We start from the raw sequence: 22027 nt of genomic DNA on the forward strand, positions 1-22027 counted from the left end.
AAAAAAAAAAAAAAAAAAAAAAAAAAAAACTACATCTGCTGACTTCCTTGGCCATCCAATGGCATTCTCCTTCCTCTCCTTACTATTTTCACATATTTCAGCATATTGGATTACACTTTTCCGGGATTATTTTCCTTCATGTTTCCTTCTCACGTTTATTTTCCTTCATGCTTCCTTCTTCGGATGCTCTATCTGTCCTAAACCTTATACTTTCTTAAACCACTGGCCTTTAAGGGCAGGTCTGCTAAGATAGTGCTTCCAATCTTTCCATTTCAGGACACATAGAGAAAGTGATGTTATTTGTACTGCACTTTGGGGCAAATGGGAGAGACTACTTGAGGCCAAAAGTGAACAGCCCACATGCTCCCTGATTCTCCAGGTCCTGCCTGGGCTCAAAGGATTAAGAAGTCAATATCTCGTTCTCTGTACACCAGTATTTTATACAAAACATAGTGAGAAGCTTGTTGATCTAAGGACATTGATCAGATTATATGACCATAGGGTCAATATCTATTATCATATTGTCCACCCTGGCTATGATGGCCACAGAGGCCAGCAGCCATACTGCCAGTCATTATCCTTGGCCTCTCCCCATTCCAACTAGCCAGCTGATAACACAGACTCAGTTCAGATTCTACCCTTGGAGAGAGAACTACTATATCTATCTCCTTTGTTTGGAGGCTTTTTTAAAAGTGTCTATTGACAGGTGAAGAATATATGCCCATGAAACAGATACCTTTTCTCTGAAATCTCCTGGCTTCCCATTCTCCTGGATTGTGCCTAATGGAATGAGAGCTGTCAGGACCAAAGTTGCACCTCAGAAGTTGTTTGTCTGACAAGTCACTGCTGACTGTGGCAGAAAAGTCTTTCAAACATTTCCTCCCACTACATGTGGGTTGCAATAGCTAAGCATGTTGCTAAAATAAATATGACAATTTTGAAGAGCAAGGACTGCCTTCAAAAGGGATATGGTTAATTCCACTTACCATGCTCGATCTATATTTACCAAAGAGAGCTAGAAATCCTGAGACTAGCTGTGAAGATCCAACCAGCTTGTTGCTTTTATGACCTTGGCTTTTACTGTTGAATTACAAAAGGTGGATAGCTGGGGATAGCAGACTTAGCTATGGTACTGCAAGTGACAGAAACAGGAAGATGTCCAAAGAAATAGAGAACTTAAACAAGAAGCTAAACTGAGGGGCCCTTTGTGGAAAAGCAACTTCAGGGCAGGACTCACTGGGTAGGCAAGGAACCCATTTGTGAGAAATTAGGGGGTGGAAGGGAAGTAATAACCCACATAAATTATTAAAGTCATCATGTGAGCAAGAATAAGGCTGCAAGAAAAGGTGCGAGGCAACACATACCTACACTATGCATTGCTGATAGGCAAAGGGAGCATTTCAGATGGGCTGCTGAGATGAGGTGCCTGAACAGCCCTGTGATGGAAAATGGGCAGAGAAAGTGAAGGGGTTAGCCAAACTAACCATGGGGCATCAGTCCTGGAAAGATAGAGAGATGAAGAAAATTATGTGTACTAGAACTCATCTCGTGCAGCTTACTGAATGTGGTTACAAGGAATAATTTGATAACTTCTTGTGAACGAGGAAGTGGGAGGTGAAATCCCCTTAAAAGCATGCTTGAATAACACCAGATGTTTGTTAAACTGCCTTTTAAAATAGGTGGGTCCAGATGACTGCAGAGGTTTTGATCTGCTGAGTGAGTCTACAAATTTGGACCAGAGCAGAATTGCTTGGGATGACAGAGAAGCAGCAGAGCTCTGCTGTAGAGACCCCGCCTTTCTGCCCTTTTGTCACACATCAATGAGCCACCCTTCTTCATGAGTATGACCAACAACTTATAGGTGGGAGGATCATCTGAAGTCAGGACTTCAAGACCAGAATGGCCAACATGGTGAAACACCATCTCTACTAAAAATACAAAAATTAGCTGGGCATGGTGGCATGTGCCTGTAACCCCAGCTACTTAGGAGGCTGAGACAGGAGAATCACTTGAACCTGGAAGGCAGAGGTTGCAGTGGGCCAACATCGTACCACTGCACTCTAGCCTGGGTGACAGAGCAAGACTCCATCTCAAAAAAAAAAAAAGAATGCATAGGTACCACTTTTTTTTCCAAGCAAATAGATAATAAAAGTTTAATTGCTAAAAGGATGGTTGAGATACATATTTACCATGTGACCAGAGGACTGATTCTCACTTTCCTTGGGTCTATGGACTCACTGTTGTGAATTTGATTAAGGTACAAACCTACTCATCAGAAAACTGGCCCCAAAAGCAAAAGTTTACATATAATTTCTGGAGATTCACAGATACTCCAAAATCTATTTAAGGATCCTAAATTAAAAGCTCTAACTATAGAAAGATTTGACATGCCTAGTGGCTAGGTAGCCATGACAATTCATGCTGGATATCTGGATACAATCCTAGAACTCTATCTTGATCAGTTCTAAGAAGGCCATATAAAGGAATTCCTCCAATATGTGGTGAACATGTCCATTAGCACTCTTGGAGTATCTTCTCATATACCATGAGGAAATTCAGTCTTCTTGAGCTTAATTTCTATGTAAGCATGAGAATGGCAAGTAAGTTAAATACTAAATTACTAGTTTTGTCTTAGCATCAATACATTCATGTTCTATTTAGAAAAGCAATTTTGAGAGTTTATAACAAAGAAAGCCTTTGTTAACAGGTATCAGGGGAACCCGCCCCCAATATTTCAAAGTAGGTTCTATTTTCCATAAGTGTCAGCTGGCTGAGAAATAAAGAGAAACAGTACAAAGAGGAATTTTACAGCTGGGCCTCTGGGGGTGACATCACATATCAGTATGACCATGATGCCCACCTGAGTCACAAAACCAGCAAGTTTTTATGAAGGATTTTAAAAGGGTAGTAGGTGTACGAACAGGGAGTAGGTCACAAAGATCATATGTTTCAAAGGGCAAAAGGCAGAACAAAGATCACATGCTTCTGAGGAAACAGGACAAGGGCAAAATCAGAAGTACTGATAAGGGTCTATGTTCAGCTGTGCACGTATTGTCTTGATAAACATCTTAAACAACAGAAAACAAGGTTTGAGAGCAGAGAACCAGTGTGATCACAAATTTACCAGGATGGAGTTTTTTTCCCCATTCTAATAAGCCTGAGGGTACTGCAGGAGACAAGGGCATATTTCAGTCCTTATCTCAACCGCGTAAGACAGACACTCCCAGAGCAGCCGTTTGTAGACCTCCCCCCAGGAATACATTCCTTCCCCAGAGTATTAATTATTAATATTCCTTGCTAGGAAAACAATTTAGCAGTATCTTAGTATCTTCCCTATCTGTGCAAGTCCATTTATAGGCTGTCTGCAAGAAGACAAAATATATGCTTCTATTTTTGCCTGACCCTGGCAGGCAGTCCAACCTTATGGTTGGTCTTTCCCTTGTTCCCCTGGAGAAACTCGCACTGTTATTCTGTCTTTTTCAAGTGCACTGATTTCATATTGTTCAAACATCACGTTTTACAATCAATTTGTACAGTTAACACAATTATCACAGTGGTCCTGAGGTGACATACATCCTCAGCTTACGAAGATAACAGGATTAAGAGATTAAAATAAGACAAGCATAAGAAATTATAAGAGTATTATTTGGGAACTGATAAATGTCCATGAAATCTTGACAATTTATGTTCCTCTGCTGTGGCTCCAGCTGGTCCCTCAGTTCAGGGTCACTGACTTCCCGCAACAAACAGGCTGTTAAGTAAAGTTTCAGTGCTTTCTTTTTTTAAAAAACTGCTTTATTGACTTCAGTAGCAAATTTATAAAAGGTTAACATGGCTTCATCTAGTTGAAATTATGATTCACATCAACATGATAACAATGTGTGTACAGTTCATGTTGCACTCATACTATATGCCTTCTTATTTGTGGTCCAGAAGAATGGCTGTTGCTCTTTCCTTCTTCATCCAGAGTCTTTTTAGTAGCTTTTAATTCCTTCTTCTACTTCTCTACCTTCTGTTTCTCCAACTCAGTTTGGTATTTTCAAACTTTAGTTATTTGGTTGCCTTTTGCCTCCATCCTTTCCACTAATGCCTCCAATTCACATACTAAATTGTCTTTCAGCTCAACAGTTGGCAACTCCTGGGTAAGTTTTGCAAGCTGCTGCTGATTACAGCTCCTGTGTCCAAATTCATCTGTAAACTCTGTAAGACTTCTGACAACTCCTCATTAATGCTGTCAGAGGAGGGAGGTATTACTGACAACTTCTTACTTTTAACACTCGTGAAGATACTTGCTTTGCCAAGGGAACACTAATGACCAATCATTGCACAAAGCTTTACTGTGTTTCTTCATTGGATACAATGCAAGACAAGCTGAACACTGGCTGCCACAGCATAGCTAAGACTTGTGGACTTCCCAGCTACAAACGGCACATCACCCAAGCATAATCTATAATGCACTGGTGCACCAAAATAGTTTCTAGAACTTAGTTTTTCTTGTGGTTTTGACTTTTATAAAAATTCTTCTTGCACTGGGAAAATGTGGACTTGCCTTATCTTCAATGATAAGGCTATTTGTTTCTAGACCAGTCTGTAACTTAGCTCCCTTAGTTTGTATGTGTTTCCTTTCCTGTTCTTCTTCAAAGAGTTTTGCTTCCAACTCTTACATTTTTCTTTCTGCAAGGGCCTGCACTGTGGAAAGTTTGTTATACTCCCATTCAAAAGATCCAATTTTCAAGTTGGCTGCAAACATGTCTTTGATTGTGTTGCCATTCTCTTTCTAGGGAATCCTGTTACTCTAAGACAGATATCTTCTCCATTTCTGCATGCTTTATCATATTTCACATGTATTCCAATTGTTTTTCTAAAAGATTACATTTATTTTCTGCAGTTATCAACTGAGATATCAATTCTTGATTGTGCTTTAATTCTTCATTCTTTGAATTCTCCCTTTCCTGTATATCTTCATCCAGTACTTTCTTGGATTCAATTGTTTCTCTAGACAAGGTTTTCACACTTTCTTCTTCTGGAATCCTTTCAAGTTCCAAGCATCAAATCTTACTTTGAAGAATCTTAAGAGCAGAAAATATATCTCTGCTGTTGCTTTATAGATAGGCAAGTATAGTCTTATTTGGGGAGTGTCATAGATGACTATTAAGGAAAGGCTTATCAGATGGATATACTACATATGGAGATAAGAATGCTGAACTGTACTTCCTTGAGGCCTTGATGATTCAGCTAAGATGTTCGAGAACTGAGAACCAGAAGCAGCAGAGACCAACGCCACCCACGGAGCCTCCACAGGTCCGAGACAGTCTGAGTTCTCATACTCTCCTTCACAACTCGGGAGCTGCCCACCAGGGGTGATCCTAAGCTGAACCCCTGATGGAAAAGGGGAAAGGTGATAGTGCTGGGCTTAGAAAACCCTGCCACACACTGGTGCCACTTTCTTAGTCTGTTGGGGACAACCACATAACTCAATCTGGCCTTAATCATAAATTTAGGGACCATGTGAAAGCCAACCATTTTTTGAAGGACAATTTGGTAATAAATAAGACATTTTTAAACCCAAAGCCTTTGATACAGAAATTTAATTCCTAGGAATCTGATGTCCAGAAACACTCATAAATGTGTACAAAGATATTTTTATGGATTTCAGTTTAGCATTGTTTATAATACGAAAAGAATAAAAATAGCCTAAATGTCTATCTACAGGGGATTAATTTAATTATACTAGATCTATATTTTGCATTTCTTAAGAAGAATAGGTACATATATATATATGTATTGATGTGGAAAGGAGTTCATAACATATTGTTCAAAGAAAAGAAAAAAGTATTTTATCATCTTGTTTTGTTATAAGTTAATTTTTTAACTGTAAATGGACATACTTGTACATATATGTAGGGGTGTATGTATATATATACACATTTTTATATATATTCACAGATGTAAATTTGTATATGCATAGAAAAAATGTGAAGAAAAAAACTCACACCAAATAATAAGCAATGGTTTCCTCTGGGAAACTGGACGGTATTTTGCTATGTTACTTCTGTATTATAATTTTAAATAATTTGAACTACCTTTATAATTTTAAAAATCAACAAAAATACTTCTTAAGGGAGTTGAAACTATGTTGCATGTATTTTGTTATCCAATCAGGATTGCATTACAATTAAACTAATTATATTGCTTTAAAGTGTAAGAAAACTGTGTTCGGTATTCTTCGGTCTCTCCCACTCTACAACAAATATAGGGAAATGGGGACATCACATCACTATTATACCACTAACTGTTCAAGGGGATCTAAATGTCATATCAGGCAGGGTGGCAGTCAAGTTTATACAAGTTGCTATTTTAATTACACAATTTTAAGAAAAAATAATATAAAATTATCAATATAAAATCAGGTATAAGGCTAAATATTTAGAAAAAGAAATCACAAAAAAATAAGTTCAAGAAAGCTAACAAGCTAGGCATAACAGCTCATGCCTCTAACCCCAGCTACTTGGGAGGCTGAGCCCAGGTATTGAGGCTGCAATGAGTTATGATGGCACTGCTGCACTCCAGCCTGGGAAACAATGTGAGACCCTGTCTCAGAAAAAAACAGAAAAAAAGAATGCATCATTCTCAGGTGAGAAGTCACTTGGCGAAAAAGAAAAGAAAACACAAGAAAGCCAACAAACACAACAATGACATAATCCAGAAAAATATCAACTTTTATGGAAGTTGTTATTTTAGAATACATTTCTATAATACTATTTTCTTATACTTTTTGGCTAGATGCTCTTTAACAAGAATTTTGTAGTATCATTTTCTACAGAGGAAACATTATTTAGCGTTTAGCACAATTTATGGAAATATGTTTTTTATTATTGTCTGTCTCAAAAGGCTTTTTTTTGCTTCAAAATTCATTATTGCTAATGATATGTCAAATGTTTAGGATCATTGTCCTATAATGAGGGGAAATTCTATTAAATGTCTTTCATATATCAACTGCAAAATTTCAGGGCACTTCAAGTTTCTTGTAGAGTGAGTAATTTTAAATGATCATTCATTAACTGATTTGTCATCAATGTCCTCATTGTAGTAGCATTTTGTGAGTTTTAGATTGTTTTTTGTTTGTATGTCATGTCAAATCAGCAAGAAATTTATTTTCCAGTTATGTTCGAATAATTAATTCCTCTTAATTAATCATCAAACAACCTAAGAGTTGATCATTACTTCTGATGAAATTTACCTCTTTCTGTTAATGACATAACTGGGTTTTAGGTAAAATAAATGTTTGGGGGTATGATCTGTATGATGTTTCATATGGAACCACCAAACTTTGTCAGGACAAGATTCATCAAATACACTAAGATCTTTCATAGCATATTGGTATGCATGATATGCAAGTTTACACATATATAGACTCCTTATTTGTAATACTGCTTAAGATTTATGTCTTTTACAGGCAATAACAAATGCTAGCAAAGATGTGGAGAAAAGAGAACGTTTGTACACTGTTGGTGGGAATGTAAATTAGTAAAAACATTATGCAAAACAGTTCCTCAAAAAACTAAAAATAGAGCTACCATATGATCCAGCAATCCAAGTCCTAGTATATACCCAAAAGAAAGGAAATCAGTATATTGAAGAGATATCCGCACCCTCATGTTTATTACAGCATCATTCATGATAGCCAAGATTTGGAAGCCACCTAGTGTCTATCAACAGACGAATGGATAAAGAAAATGTGGTATTAATACATATCCACAATGGAGCACTATTTGGCCATAAAAAAGAATGAAATCCTGTCTTTTGCAACAAGATAGATGGAAGTGAAATAAGTCAGGCACAGAAAGACAAACATTACATGTTCTCACTTATCTATGGGAGCAAAAAGTTAAAATAATTGAATTCATGGAGATAGAGAGTGGAAGGATGGTTACCAGAGACTGGGGAGGGAAGTCCAGGGGCAGGGGCTGAAGGAAAAAAATCGCCATTCTCTTATGTCAGGAGTTTATTCTTTAGGCAGCATATATAGTTATACTGCATCGTATACTTTTCAAAGAAAATTGTATCAAATCAAATTTATGCAAATTCTTGTGTTTATAGGACATATATATTTTTTAATTTTTGAGTTTCAATTTTTGTGGGTACATATTAAGTGTATATATTTATGGGTTGCATGAGATATTTTGATACAGACATACAGTGCATAATAATCACATCAGGGTAAATAGGGTATCCATTATCTCAAGCATTTATCCTTTGTGTTTCAAACAATCCAATTATACTCCTAAAAATGCTCACTTCCAACCCTACCAACAGAAAGGACTTTTGACAGAGGAGAATTTGTAGTGTTAAGAGTCAGGGGTTTTATGGGGTAAAATAACTTCTTTTGCAAATTTTGCGATAACATAAGATCATGTGAACCCACTGCCAGTGTCCCTCTAAGAAGCTCATGCCATGAAGGACCCTGAAGTTCAAGCTTCTTTAACTTCATGGAAAACCTGCCTCTGAACATAAGACCCTGCTTAGGAGGACACTCAGGGAAAAAGATCATCAGAACTGTCTAACAATTCCCCAGTGGAACAAAACCCTAATGTGGCCTATGAGGTCCTGCCTCCTTCACCTACACCTGTCTCTACAGCATCTCAGATTGACAGGTGAAGCCAGCTGGACTTGCTGGGTCGAGTGGGGACTTGGGGAACTTCTCTGTCTTACAAGAGTATTGTAAAATGCACCAATCAGCACTCTGTTGCTAGGATTGTAAAATGTACCAATCAGCACTCTGTAGCTAGCAAGGGGATTGTAAAATGCACCAATCAGTGCTCTGTAAAATGCACCAATCAATGCTCTGTAAAACGCACCAATCAGCAGGATCCTAAAAGTAGACAATCGCAGGGAGGATTGAAAAAAGGCACTCTGATAGGACAAAAATGGAACATGGGAGGGGACAAATAAGGGAATAAAAGTTGGCCACTCTCATTCAGCAGTGGCAACTCACTCAGGTCCCCTTCCACACCGTAGAAACTTTGTTTAACCATTGAGGGCCAGGAAATCGACTTCCTCCTGGACACTGGCACGGCCTTCTCCTGTCCCAGACGACTGTCCTTAAGGTCTGCTACTATCCAAGGAATCCTGGGAAAGCCTGTAACCACATATTTCTCCCACCTCCTCAGTTGTAATTGGGAGACTTTGCTCTTTTCACATGTCCTTCTTGTTATGCCTGAAAGCCCCACACCCTTATTAGGGAGGGATATATTAGCCAAAGCTGGAGCTATTATCTACATGAATATGGGGAAAAAGTTACCCATTCGTAGTCCCCTGCTTGAGGAGGGAATCAACCCTGAAGTCTGGGCATTGGAAGGACAATTTTGAAGGGCAAAAAATGCCCATCCAGTCCAAGTCAGGCTAAAAGACTCCATCAGTGTAACTACACCCTACAACTTCAAGCCCCAACTGATCATAGTAACTTCTGAGTCACCCCAACAGCTCCATTCAGATGGCTTATCTGCTTCTCAGGGCCTCCAAAAATCATCACCTCCTCCCTGCTTAACAAACAGTCCAGGTTTTGTAATGGCAAACATACTCCATGCATGACCATTCACCCCTGGACACCCCCTGCAGCAGCATCCCCACCACTACTGAATGCCTCCTCACGCCCTCTCTCAATCACTCTCTCAAATGGTTCCTAGTAGATACAAAACGATTTTTTCTCCAATGGGAAAATAGAACACAGGGAGCCACTCAGTTTTCTCCCAACACTCCTTCTGAGTCGCTCACTGGAGCTACCTTGGCAAGTACACTAGGAGTATGGGAAAATGAAAACCACAAACTCACACACCTTTTTAACATACACAACCAGTTCTGTCTATCCAGCCAAGGTATATTCTTCTTATGTAGAACTTCAACTTATATCTGCCTCCCCATTAACTGGACAGGCACCTGCACCTTAGTTTTTCTAAGTCCTAACATTAACATTGCCCAAGGAGATCAGGCCCTATCAGTACCCCTCAAAGCTCAAGTCCATCAGCGCAGAGCCATACAACGAATACCCCTACTTATAGGGTTAGGAATGGCTACTGCTACAGGAACTGGAATAGCCAGTTTATCTACTTCATTATCCTGCTACCACACACTCTCAAAGGATTTCTCAGACAATTTGCAAGAAATAATGAAATCTATCCTTACTTAACAATCCCAAATAGACTCTTTGGCAGCAGTGACTCCAAAACTGCTGAGGCCTAGACCTCCTCATTGCTGAGAAAGGAGGACTCTGCACCTTCTTAGTGAAAGAGTATTGTTTTTACTCTAACCAGTCAGGGATAGTACAAGATGCCACCCAGCATTTGCATGAAAAGGCTTCTGAAATCAGACAACGCTTTTCAAACTCTTATACCAATCTCTGGAGTCAGGCAACATGGCTTCTCGCCTTTCTAGGTCCTGTGACATCCACCTTGCTATTACTCGCCTTCAGGCCCTGTATTTTTAACCTTCTTGTCAAATGTGTTTCCTCTAGGATCAAGGCCATCAAGCTACAGATGGTCTTACAAATGGAACTCCAAATGAGCTCAACTCACAACTTCTACCGAGGACCCCTGGACCGACCCACTGGCCCTTTCACTGACCTAAAGAGTTCCCCTCTGGTGCACACTACAATTGCATGGCCCCTTCTTCACCCCATCCAACAGGAAGTAGCTAGAGCAGTCATCGCCCAATTCCCAACAGCAGTTGGGATGTCCTGTTTAGAAGGGAGATTGAGAGGTGAAGCCAGCTGGGCTTCTGGGTCAGGTGGGGAATCAGAGAACTTTTCTGTCTAGCTAAAGAATTGTAAACACACCAATCAGCACTCTGTGTCTAGCTAAAAGTTTGTAAACACACCAATCAGCACTCTGTAAAATGGACCAATCAGCAGGACGTGGGTGGGGCCAAATAAGGGAATAAAAGCTGGTCACCCAAGCCAGCAGTGGCAACCTGCTCACTGCAAAGGTCTGCGGCTTCACTCCTGAAGTCAAGCTAGACCACGAACCCACCGGAAGAAAGAAACTCCGGACACATCTGAAGGAACAAACTCTGGACACACCATCTTTAAGAACTGTAACACTCGCCATGAAGGTCTGCGGCTTCATTCTGGAAGTCAGTGAGACCAAGAACCCACTGGATGGAATCAATTCCAGACACATTAGGAGAAATACCTAATGTAGATGACGGGTTGATTGGTGCAGCAAACCACCATGGCAAGTGTATACCTATGTAACAAACCTGCACGTTCTGCACCTGTATCCCAGAACTTAAAGTATAAATTTAAAAAAATACCATGAGAAAGAAAAGTCTTCCCCAGATGATTCCAGGGTGCAGCTAGAACTAGGACCTTTAACCTACAGTGTTCCTCTTCAAATACCTGACTGATTCCTATTCTTTTTCACATCCCACAGTGATCAGCATTTCCTAAGGTGGACCTTTCCCTGCCTGCCTGGACTATGTCATATCTACCATATCACCTACCCTCAGAGCCACCATGCACCACCCCTTCGTGATTGTAATAGCTAGCATTTATCAAGGCCTTAATATGTGCAGGGCACCGTTCTGAGAGATTTACTGTTTTCATGCACAAAAAAAGTGTCTCAAAATTAAGAAGTGAGTAGCTGAAATTCTGCATCTTTGCAGAACAAAATCAATGGCAATTACCTTTTCAAAAAACAAATTTGAGGTCTGGTACTCAGCTTGGGATCTCTTTTTGACACCGTTTCATGCCTTCATCTTAGTTATCCCCAAAATAGGTTGGGGGATGAAATCTTGTCATTCCAATTATTAGGTGCAGGAGGTCAGGAGTGGCGGGAACTAATTAGCTGTTAGTGAGCAGAAACTAAGGATGTAACTAAACATCTTACAATGTTGCTAAACACCTTACAGCCCCTGCCACAAACGAAGAATTCTTTGCCCAAACTAGCAATCAAGTGCTGAGGTTGAAAAACTCTATCTACTTAAATAAAAGTGCATGTGCTCAGTGCAGAGAAATAGGACTTTACATCAGTAATGTTTATTAAGTAGAGGTAGTAGACCAACCAAATTTTGTGAATAGCTTCTTCAGTGAGGTATCATTTAAACCCAGATCCATTAACATTTTAAAATTTTACTTTATCATACTTAAACAAAAGGAGAGCAAAAGGAAAAGCTGATTTTCTGTCTGTGGTTTGTATAGCTTGGGCTTCATTCATTCACAGTATTGAAGATTACTTCATTTCCTTTTCAGATTCTGGAAAGAGACATTGTGGTTTTGGGAATAACTGTCTGAACATTAAACCAGTTATTCGCAGGAAGAATAGAACAATGATCTGAATAAGAAAATCTCGAATTCCCACAGAGAATTAAGCAATTTAATCATACTGTAGATTTTTTTTTTTTTTTTTTTTTTTTTTTTTTTTTTTTTTTTCAGAACAACGGTGTTAAAACAGATTCTTAAAAGAGGCAACTTATGGGGAAAACCAGAGACTGGGACCGCAAGGGCAGAGATTCAAGTCCTCGTCCTCGTTCAATCATTTCTCAGCTATGTCGTCATGAGCATGTTATTTACCCCTTCAGAACTGTTTCCAATTGTATAAAATGAGGATCAAAATGCCTACCACTCAGGACTAATTTGAGGATTTAATGAGGTGATATTAATAAATCAACTGGCACACAGTAGAAAAATAGCAAGTGACAACTTATGTTGTTATCCTCGTCATCATCATGACCATCATCAACTTCTTTACCCCCCATTTTCTGGTAGGCATGGGGATACTAGCCACTTCATGTAAGTCAAAGCGAGAAGAAAATGAGTTGATGCATTTGACACTGCTTACACATAACTGGCTTTCAGTACATTCATTCATTGAATAAATATTGCATGCTAAAGGGTGTGAGGAACTGCTCCATCAGTGTAAAGATCAGCAAATATCCCTGCCCTGGTGATACTTACATTTTAGAAGAAGGAGATAGAAAATAAATGATAAACACAATAAATAAAGTAGCATATTAGAAGATGATAAGCACTATGGAAAAAAATAAAAAATACAGTAGAGTAAATGAGATCAGGAGAAGCAGGTCAAGGTTAGCCCCACTAAAAATAAACATTTGTGTGTTAGGGGGAGAACAAAGGTTGTTAAAGGTATTCCCAAGAGCAGTAAACAGTATTGCTCTCACCTTCTTTAGAGTTACTATAGTAGCTCTAAAGCAAAAAAACACATTTATTTTATAAAAAGCACCGAATTCTAGGAACCATCCTTGCCCTCACCCACCACATGATTCCCTTCATGACCCTGATCCCCTCTTCCAGCAGCAAAGCATATGCAGTGGTCTTCCCTCGAAAGTACACAAACCAGTGGTGTTCCCTGACAATCTACTAAGGAGTCTGGAAGTGCTCTGGCAAATTTAGAGAAAAAAGTGATGGAATAAATTTTTAATATACAACTGACAGAAATTTTGCCATATTCTTTTTTTCAAATGTTCCAACAAGGTGCATGTACACTATAAGGGCTGCACATGTCATGTCACTGCTACTAACAATCAATCAACTGAGACCCATTTTTTTCTCATGAATATGTTCTTATATTTATGTGCTACTACTTACCTATGTTAAATATAATTTTTTTTTACAGCTTGTTGTACTTTAGTGTGTAATACTGAACTCAAGGTACAAGATAATTGCATTTAATATTGTTATAAATAAAAGAGACACCAGATCAATCATTAAGGGCTCCAGAGTGAACAGCATCTTCATAACTTCCATGTTTATCATCTTTACTTTCTGGATGTAATTTAATGAGATCATCAATTCAAAGAATGGTAATTGCAGCTTCTGTTACAAATTTCAAACTCTTAACTTTAACTATGGTTGGTTCAAACACCCCTGCTTGTTTGTTGTCTCAAGGTTTACCATTGCTCAAATCAAGACCAATCCATTTAGATTTTTACGTTCTGGGTTAACCTGAGCCTCATTATGAAAAAACTCTTAACTTTGCAACCAGATCTGTGGAGTCCTGGGCAGCATTAACTGCTAGTGTATTGGGAATAACAAGAAGTGATCTTGCAAACTCTGCAATAGCAAGCTGTTCCTGAGACCCCATGCTGGTTGCATAGTTTTCAAGGTATATGGAAAGGGTTGCTTCTACAGCACCTCCACCAGGAACCACGGATTTTGACTCCAAAACTCTCTTCACTACACAAAGTGTATCATGTAAAGAGCACTCCATCTCATCACACATGAAATCATTTGCCCCACGTAAGATAATCGATGCAGATGTATGAGCCTTGGTGTTTTTGATTAAGATCAGCTCATCATCACAAATTCTCTCCTGTACCACTTCTTCTGCCTGTCCTAACATTGCAGCTTCAAAAGTTTCTTCACCTTCCAAATTGGCCAGGGTTGACAGAATAGTTGCTCCAGAAGCTTTCGTAATGTGTTTAAGGTCCCTTTTTAAAACTCTTCTAACTGCCATAGCACCAGCCTCCACAAAATACTTCAGACACATATCATCAATTCCACCAATGGTTAGAATAAAATTGGTACCAGTCGCCAGGATCTTCTGAATTCTCTCCTTGGTGATATCTGATTCTCTCTAATTTGGTCCAGTTTTCCAGGGTCTGTAATGACTACCTGTACACCAAGCTTTGTTTTTGTTTTTTGCAGGCTGAAGTCAAGGCAGGCAATTTTTGCATTTACGATTCTCTTGGGCATGCCCTGGGATCCCACCACACAGTTGAGTGCATAGCCACTGATGAGCATACTCTCCATTTGAATTCTCCCATGGGTTTTCAAAATATTAACAGAATTGACTGGATAGCGTGGCTGGCCTCTTGTGTCTGTGCATTTAATAGCAAGTATAGCATCTACTACCATGTTAGCAAAGAAATCACCATTTATTCCAATGATTTTGGAAGACATGGATGTCTTAGCAGCATTAATCAGGCAATCTCTTCCCAGTTCGTCTCTGTTAACAATTAGGTTTTCATTGATATAACACACTGCTTCCTTGCAAGCAAGTCGATAGCCACTAATAACTGATGTGGGATGAATTTTCTGTCTGACTAATTCATCTGTATTTTTTAGGAGTTTTGCGGCAATAATAACCACTGACGTAGTTCCATCTCCAACTTCTTTGTCTTGCAGATCAGCCAGCTCACAAAGAACTTTAGCTGCAGGATGTTCAACTTCCAGTAACTTCAGGATGGTTGCACCATCGTTAGTAATGGTTACATCACCAATATCATCCACAAGCATTTTATCCAAGCCAACTGGACCAAGAGAACTTTTTACAATATTGGCAATGGAAGCTGCAGCCATAATAGGAGTCTAAATGGGGCAGACACTGTGGCTCACATCTGTAATCCCAACACTGAGATGCCGAGGCAGGAGGATAGCTTGATGCCAGGAGTTCGAGACCCCTTTGGGCAACACAGCCAAACCCATTTCATTCCGGTAGCGGATCGCTTCCCCAGTGCTGCAGTCACCGTACACGGACAAAGCCCCTCCATCTTCGTGGCAATGATACACGTCGAATTCTGCTCACACTGTGAGCAACCAGTATCGCGGCCCCTGGCCGACCACAGCAGTGGCTGTGACGGCCTGGAGCGTACCCGAGCGGTGCCCCAGGAGCTGCTGGGTAACACTGCCCTACTGGCTTCCCAGCTGCCCCAGCCCGAAATATAAATTTTTATTATTTCTATTCTGCTGCCTTATATCCCAATTCACAAAAATGGGTATATAGTTCAAATCTGGTTCTAGTGTAGTCATAGTGCTGAAATCACCATTATAAATTATATACTCAAAATAACTGGAAGCATAAATAGCAGACAGGACTCTAGTACTAATTTTTTAAGTAAATCTGCATTTGCTGGGATAAGTGACTCTGTGGGTAAAATGATTTTTCCCACACAGCTAAAAGTGGAAAGTATAAACAGGAAGTAGGACAATGAATCCTTTATCCAAACAATGAATTTTATTGGGTTCTTGATGCATTTATCTCTGGCCCTAATGATGTCAATTATTATGAAATTTTACCAACTAGTGGCAGGAGGTCATCAAAACTTTTCCAACAATCTCCAAACACCAGTGAATTGTTTTCATAACAAGGGCAAATAATGCCTTCCAGGAAGAAAGCATTATTTTAACCCTAAAGACAGAGAAAAGAAAAAACTATAAGAAATATTATTCAAAGTTGCAACCCTCTTAGCAAAAAATAGGTGCAGGTCACACTATAGCTAAAAAAGTTAATAACAGCCACAACATTAGTGATGATGTTATACGCAGAGAAAAAGCAGAGCGAGTCATTGACACAATTTCTGTAATGTTAGGGGCACCCAGCAGCAATTATTATTACGTGAACAAGCTAGTAGAGATTTTGTGTTACGCCTGTAATCCCAGCACTTTGGGAGGCCGAGGCAGGTGGATCACTTGCGCACAGGAGTTCGAGACCAGCCTGGCCAACATGGTGAAACCCTGTCTCTACTAAAAAATACAAAAACTAGCCAGGCGTGGTGGCACATGCTTGTGATCCCAGTTTCTTGGGAGGTTGAGGTACGAGAATTGCTCAAATGTGGGAGATGGAGGTTGCAGTGAGCCATGATGATCATGCTGCTGCACTGCAGCCTGGACAACAGAGCAAGACTCTGTCTCAGAAAAAAAAAGAATTTATCATCAGAAGGGTAGCAAAACTTAAAGATTTGGAAAATTCTCACCTGGTCATGTAAAGAATGAAAAGGTGTATTAGGAAGAGAACACTAGGGTATGGCCAGGTCACCTTTTGATAACGATATTAGCATAGATGGACAGAAGTCAAATGTTATTCATCAAGACAAAGCAAGAAGGACCCCGGGGTATTTCAGAGATCTTCAAAGCTGCCACTTGCATCACAGGCCCAGAGTGTCCATAGGCCTCGAGGACCTTTAGAGCAGAACAGTGGCAAATGAGGGGCTTGTGGGACCTTGGGGCTCATGCTCAGGGCTACCTCAAGTCTCTGTTCCCCACATTCTGGTGCAGTGCTCTTCAACTGCCCTAGCTGTGGCTCAAGTGGGCCCAGAGGTGGCTTAGACCACTGCTCTAGAAGGCACAAATGGTAAACATTGGCAGTGTCTGTGCCTGTCAACTCTAAAAGTGCACAGAGTGTAAGAGCTATAGAGGCACAGCTACTTCCACCTAGATTTCAAAGGATGCCACAGAAAGCCTCAAGGCCCAGACAGAGAACAGCTACCACAGAAATGCCACAACCAAGGCAATGCCCAATAGAGTTGTGGGGTCAGAGCCACTGCAGAGAGCCCTCATTAAGGCAATGCCTAGTAGAGCCATGGGAGTGGGGCCACAGCAGAGAGTCCCCACTAGGTCAATGTCCAGAGAGCCATGGGGTTGGGACCACTACAGAGAGCCCTCAGTGGGGTAACGCATAGTGGGATCAGGGCTGCCCCTGAGACCTGTAGAGCCATCAGCATGAAACATCAGCCTGAGAGAGCTGCAGGCATCTGATTCCAACTCCAAGAGCAGCTGTGTGGGCTGCACCCTGTGAAGTCATGGGGATGGACCTGCCTGAAGCCTTGGGAGCCCAATCCCCATCCCAGTGTGTCCAGAAGGCAGGATATGGAGTCAATTATTGTTCTCAAGCCTCAAGATTTAATGTTGTTTGTCTTCTGGGGTTTTGAACTTTTTTGGGGCCTATTACTCCTCCCTTCTTTCCTATTTCTTCCTTTGGGAATGGAAATGTCTGTCTGTCTTGTATTTTGGAGACACCTAACTTGATTGAGTTCACAGGTTTATCGCTGGAAAGCAATTTTCCTCAGGATGAAATACACCTTTGATTCTCAGCCATGTTTGACATTGATGATACTTAGATGAGGCTCTGAACTTAAGACTTTTGAGTTGGCGCTGGAATGAGTTAAGACATGTGGGCTATCAGGATGGAATGAAGGTATTTTGTATGTGAGAAGGACATGAATTTTGGAGAACCAGCAATGAAATGCTGTGATTTGTATGTTTGTGTTCCCTTCAAAATTCATGTTGAAACTGAATCCCCAATGCAACAGTATTAAGAGAACATTTAGGAGGTGATTAGGCAATGAGGGCTCTCCCATCTTGGATGGGACTAATAATAAAAGGGCTGGAGGGAATGGCCAATCTTTTCCCCATATGAGGACACAGCATTCAAGGTACCATCTTGGAAGGAGAGCAGCCCTCACCAGACACTGAACTTGCCAGCACCTTGATCTTCAACTTCCCAGCCTCCAGAACCGTAAGAAATAAATTTCTATTATTTATAAGCTACCCAGTCATAGGTATTTTGTTATAGAAGCAAAGATCCATGAAGGCAGGGGGAACATGCTAATGTTTTTGAAAGACAGGTTAAGAGATTCTTTCCTGAAATTGATAGTCAGTTGAGATCATTGCTGTGTTTTCAAGTGCCTCAGTCAGCTGTATGTTCAGAGTCCTAACTAGCCTGAAATTATCCCTCAGGACTAGAATATCAGGTTTTTAGAGCTGAGGAGAAGATATTTTTAAATTTGTAATTAAAATATGGTAGAAAATTGTTCATTAACCATTAACTTTATTCACATATCAAGAAAAGAAACCTATTTCATATTACTGAGCATATTTTAAAGCCATAAAACACCTTATTCTCATGCTAAAAAATGATTTTCAGAATTGAATGAAAGTGAAGGATGGATTAGAAAACCATTCAGAGTCCAGTTTTTGAGAGTGATGTGCTTTAGAATTGGACATTCTGAGATTCTAATGGTTGCATGATACTTGACAATTTACTGAACTTCTCTAAGTTTGTTTTCTCTTTTGTAAAGTGAAGAAAATAATAACACCTTTCACATTGGCTCAAAAAAAGATTAAACAAGAGAAAACATGTAGAATTCTTGACACGTTGCCTGGCATGTAGTAAGCACTCAATAAATGCTATATATAATAAATAGCTATATATTAGTTTCCCTTTCGAAAGCTGGAGATAGTATTACTGACATCAAAACTGTGGTACACCTGTTCTGTACCAATCTCCAATTGCTTTTCTTTTTGCCTTCCAGAAAGCCTGGAAGAGAGCACCTTTTATGCATGTTATGTATGTTTGTGTCTATGTACTTTGCATGTATTTTTGACACAGTGGCCCATGCACAAGGTATAGAATTCAAACAGATTTTATACAGTAGCATTTCTGAAAGTATAGTCCAGGGCCCTTACAGGGTTACCAAGACCCTTTCCATGGGTCCACAAGATGAAAGTATGTCCATAATAAGGCTAAGATGCTATTTGCCTTTTTCACACTAATTCTCTCAAAATTGCACGATAATGTTCTTCAGAGGCACCATGATGTGTGATATCACAAAGGACTGGGTGCAGCAGCAAACATGAGGATCCAGCTGTCTCTCCTAATCCAGACATTAAAGAGATTTATAAAAATATCAAACAATGCCACTCTTTTCACTAGTATTTGTTTTACAAAATATAGTTATTTTTCACGTAAAATGTTATGTTAACAAATAATGGGTTTACTATTTCTATTTTAATGAATCTGTAAATACATATTTTCAAATTTCTGTGTTAATTTCTTAATACACTATTTTTTTTTTTTTTTTTTTTTTTTTTTTTTTTTTTTTTTGAGGCGGAGTCTCGCTCTGTCGCCCGACTGGAGTGCAGGGCCGGATCTCGCTCACTGCAAGCTCCGACCTCCCGGGTTTGCGCCCATTCTCCCGCCTCAGCCCTCCCGAGCTGCTGGACTACAGGCGCCCGCACCTCGCCCCGGGCTAGTTTTTGTATTTTTTATAGGTAGAGCGGGTATGTTTCACTGCTGTTAGCCAGGATGGTCTCGGATCTCTGACTCAGTGATCCGCCCGTCTCGGCCTCCCAAAGTGCTGGGATTACAGGCTTGAGCCACCGCGCCCGGCCTAATACACTATTGATAGGAATTTTACTCACATAAACAAAAAATTCTTGGGGCTCTGTAGTGACTCTTAAGAGTTAAAGGAGCCCTGAAACTAAAAAGTTTCAGAACTACTGACATATAATGAGAAACAAGACTCTCTCCCATTCCTAACTGTCCCCTAGGCATACAGTTTCCCTCTTTAGAGGCAACCATTGTTACCAGTTTCCTGTATGTTACATGCATATATAATTATGTGCATTACATATTTTTTCTTTTTACAAATGGTAGTATATTATGTACACTAACTGAGAATTTTAAAATAGGAAAAACTAAAGTTATCATCATTTAATTACACTTTCCAACTCTTCCTTTTGCTATACACTCTTGAAAACAGGCTGCATGTTTTCCCTTCCAAATATTACTGAGGCGCTCGGGACACTCACATTTCTTTAGATATCTATCGGCCAATGACAGGGTAAGAGAAATCAACATCATGTCTATGACTACCAGAAAATTTCATTTTCACTTTTCTTAACATCACTTTATCTTTGAGCTAATAAAATAGTTCTAAATATATTCAATACCTAAATAATTCTCTCCTCTTTCAGAGTCTGAAATCCATTCTCATTATTTCTTTTTCCTTTTTTTCTTTCTTGTTACTCCTCTGAGATCCCCACAAATGAGATCTCCCATTTTGCCATCTATATACAAGAGTTACAGTGAAGGGCCTCCACATACACATATACAAAAACATAAAAGCAAGCCTGACTTTATAATATAGCATGGATCAGAACAGAAATGTGTAAAAGTCACCTTAGAGAATGAAGATCTTCTAGTCCAATATAACCCAAAGAGATGTATTCATTTATCCAAAGAAAGAATCTCCTTTTAATTATTTCTGGTGCACTATTCTTTATTCATAAGCTTTCTAACTTACTGATTTTAACTTTCTAAGTTGCCGATTCTCTTTTTAGCTTCATCTAATCTGCTATATAACTCTTCCTTTGAGTTTCTAGTGTCAATGACTACTATATTGTTCTAGAAGTTCTATTTGATTCTTTTTTCAAATCTACCTAGCTTTTCTGTTTGTCGAGCTTTGTTTCTCTTTTTTTTACTCCTTCATTGATATATTTATTCATTTTGAACATAGCTATTTTAAAGACTTGAATAATCCCAATATCTGAAATTCCTAGCAGTTAATTCTGTGGATGTTTTGTAGGGCCTGGGTTAAGGGTAACTCCTTCCAGAGAGATTCTGCATTTGCTACTACCAGATATCCAAAGATTTACATGTATGGTAATTTCTTCATTTGGATGTTATTAGAGCATGTGGACAACACAAATATGAACCTCAAAACGGTGTGAGAGTACTAGTATTCATTCATTAAGAAACACTTTTCTTCAGGTCAGTGTCCAGCCAAAAGTAGTCATTTTCTAGTTCTCCCTGTTCACTACTGTTGCTGTCTTTGTAGATCTCTATGCATTGGCATTTCAATTTCATTTCCACTGAACCTAAGGCCTTGTGAAGCATTAAATCCCAAGCATTTGAGACCTACAACCTTTTCAAGTTTTCATTTTACCCTCAAGTTTTGGCCCTGGGATTTTTCCTTTCTTTCTTATAAATTTGACTATGCATTGAAAAGGATACTTGTTGTACTTTGTCTGGCACTTCTGAGTGTTTTGCACTGGAAGAGGTGGTAATGGATAATCTAGTCCACCATATTGCATGAAATGGAAGTACTCATTATTCTTTGTTGTTCAAGTGTAGGTCACCTAAGACAAAACCAAATTTATCCTCCAAATTATTTTCTCTCCTCAAACCTAAATCACTGTATTTCTTCAACTTCGTAAGCAAGTGGAAAGACAGAATACATTATCAATTGTATTATTAGCAACTTAATTTCAACATTCTTCTTCTTCTTCTTCTTCTTTTTTTTTTTTTTTTTTTAGATAGAGTTTCGCTCTTGTTGCCCAGGCTGGAGTGCAATGGCGCAATCTCCACTCACTGCAATGTCTGCCTCCTGGGTTCAAGCGATTCTCCTGCCTCAGCCTCCTGAGCAGCTGGGATTACAGGTGCCTGCCACCACTCCAGGCTAATGTTTGTATTTTTAGTAGACACAGGGTTTCACCATGTTGGCCAGGCTGGTC

The 22027-nt window shown here is 39.5% G+C and overlaps 1 protein-coding gene and 2 pseudogenes across 2 annotated transcripts in view; all 3 read right to left on the bottom strand.

The window, feature by feature from the left end:
* The window catches only part of TNFSF4 (TNF superfamily member 4), a 212861-nt gene that overhangs the window by 179014 nt on the left and 11820 nt on the right, over window positions 1–22027 (bottom strand). The window lies entirely within an intron of this gene.
* LOC108526222 (centrosomal protein of 57 kDa-like) lies at window positions 3446–12750 on the bottom strand (annotated as a pseudogene).
* On the bottom strand, window positions 13697–15309 carry LOC108526261 (T-complex protein 1 subunit alpha pseudogene; annotated as a pseudogene). Its single transcript, XR_001884478.1, has one exon. The product of XR_001884478.1 is annotated as a T-complex protein 1 subunit alpha pseudogene (transcript).

The sequence above is a fragment of the Rhinopithecus bieti genome, unplaced genomic scaffold, assembly GCF_001698545.2.
Source record: "Rhinopithecus bieti isolate Rb0 unplaced genomic scaffold, ASM169854v2 scaffold_1853, whole genome shotgun sequence".
NCBI lineage: Eukaryota > Metazoa > Chordata > Mammalia > Primates > Cercopithecidae > Rhinopithecus > Rhinopithecus bieti.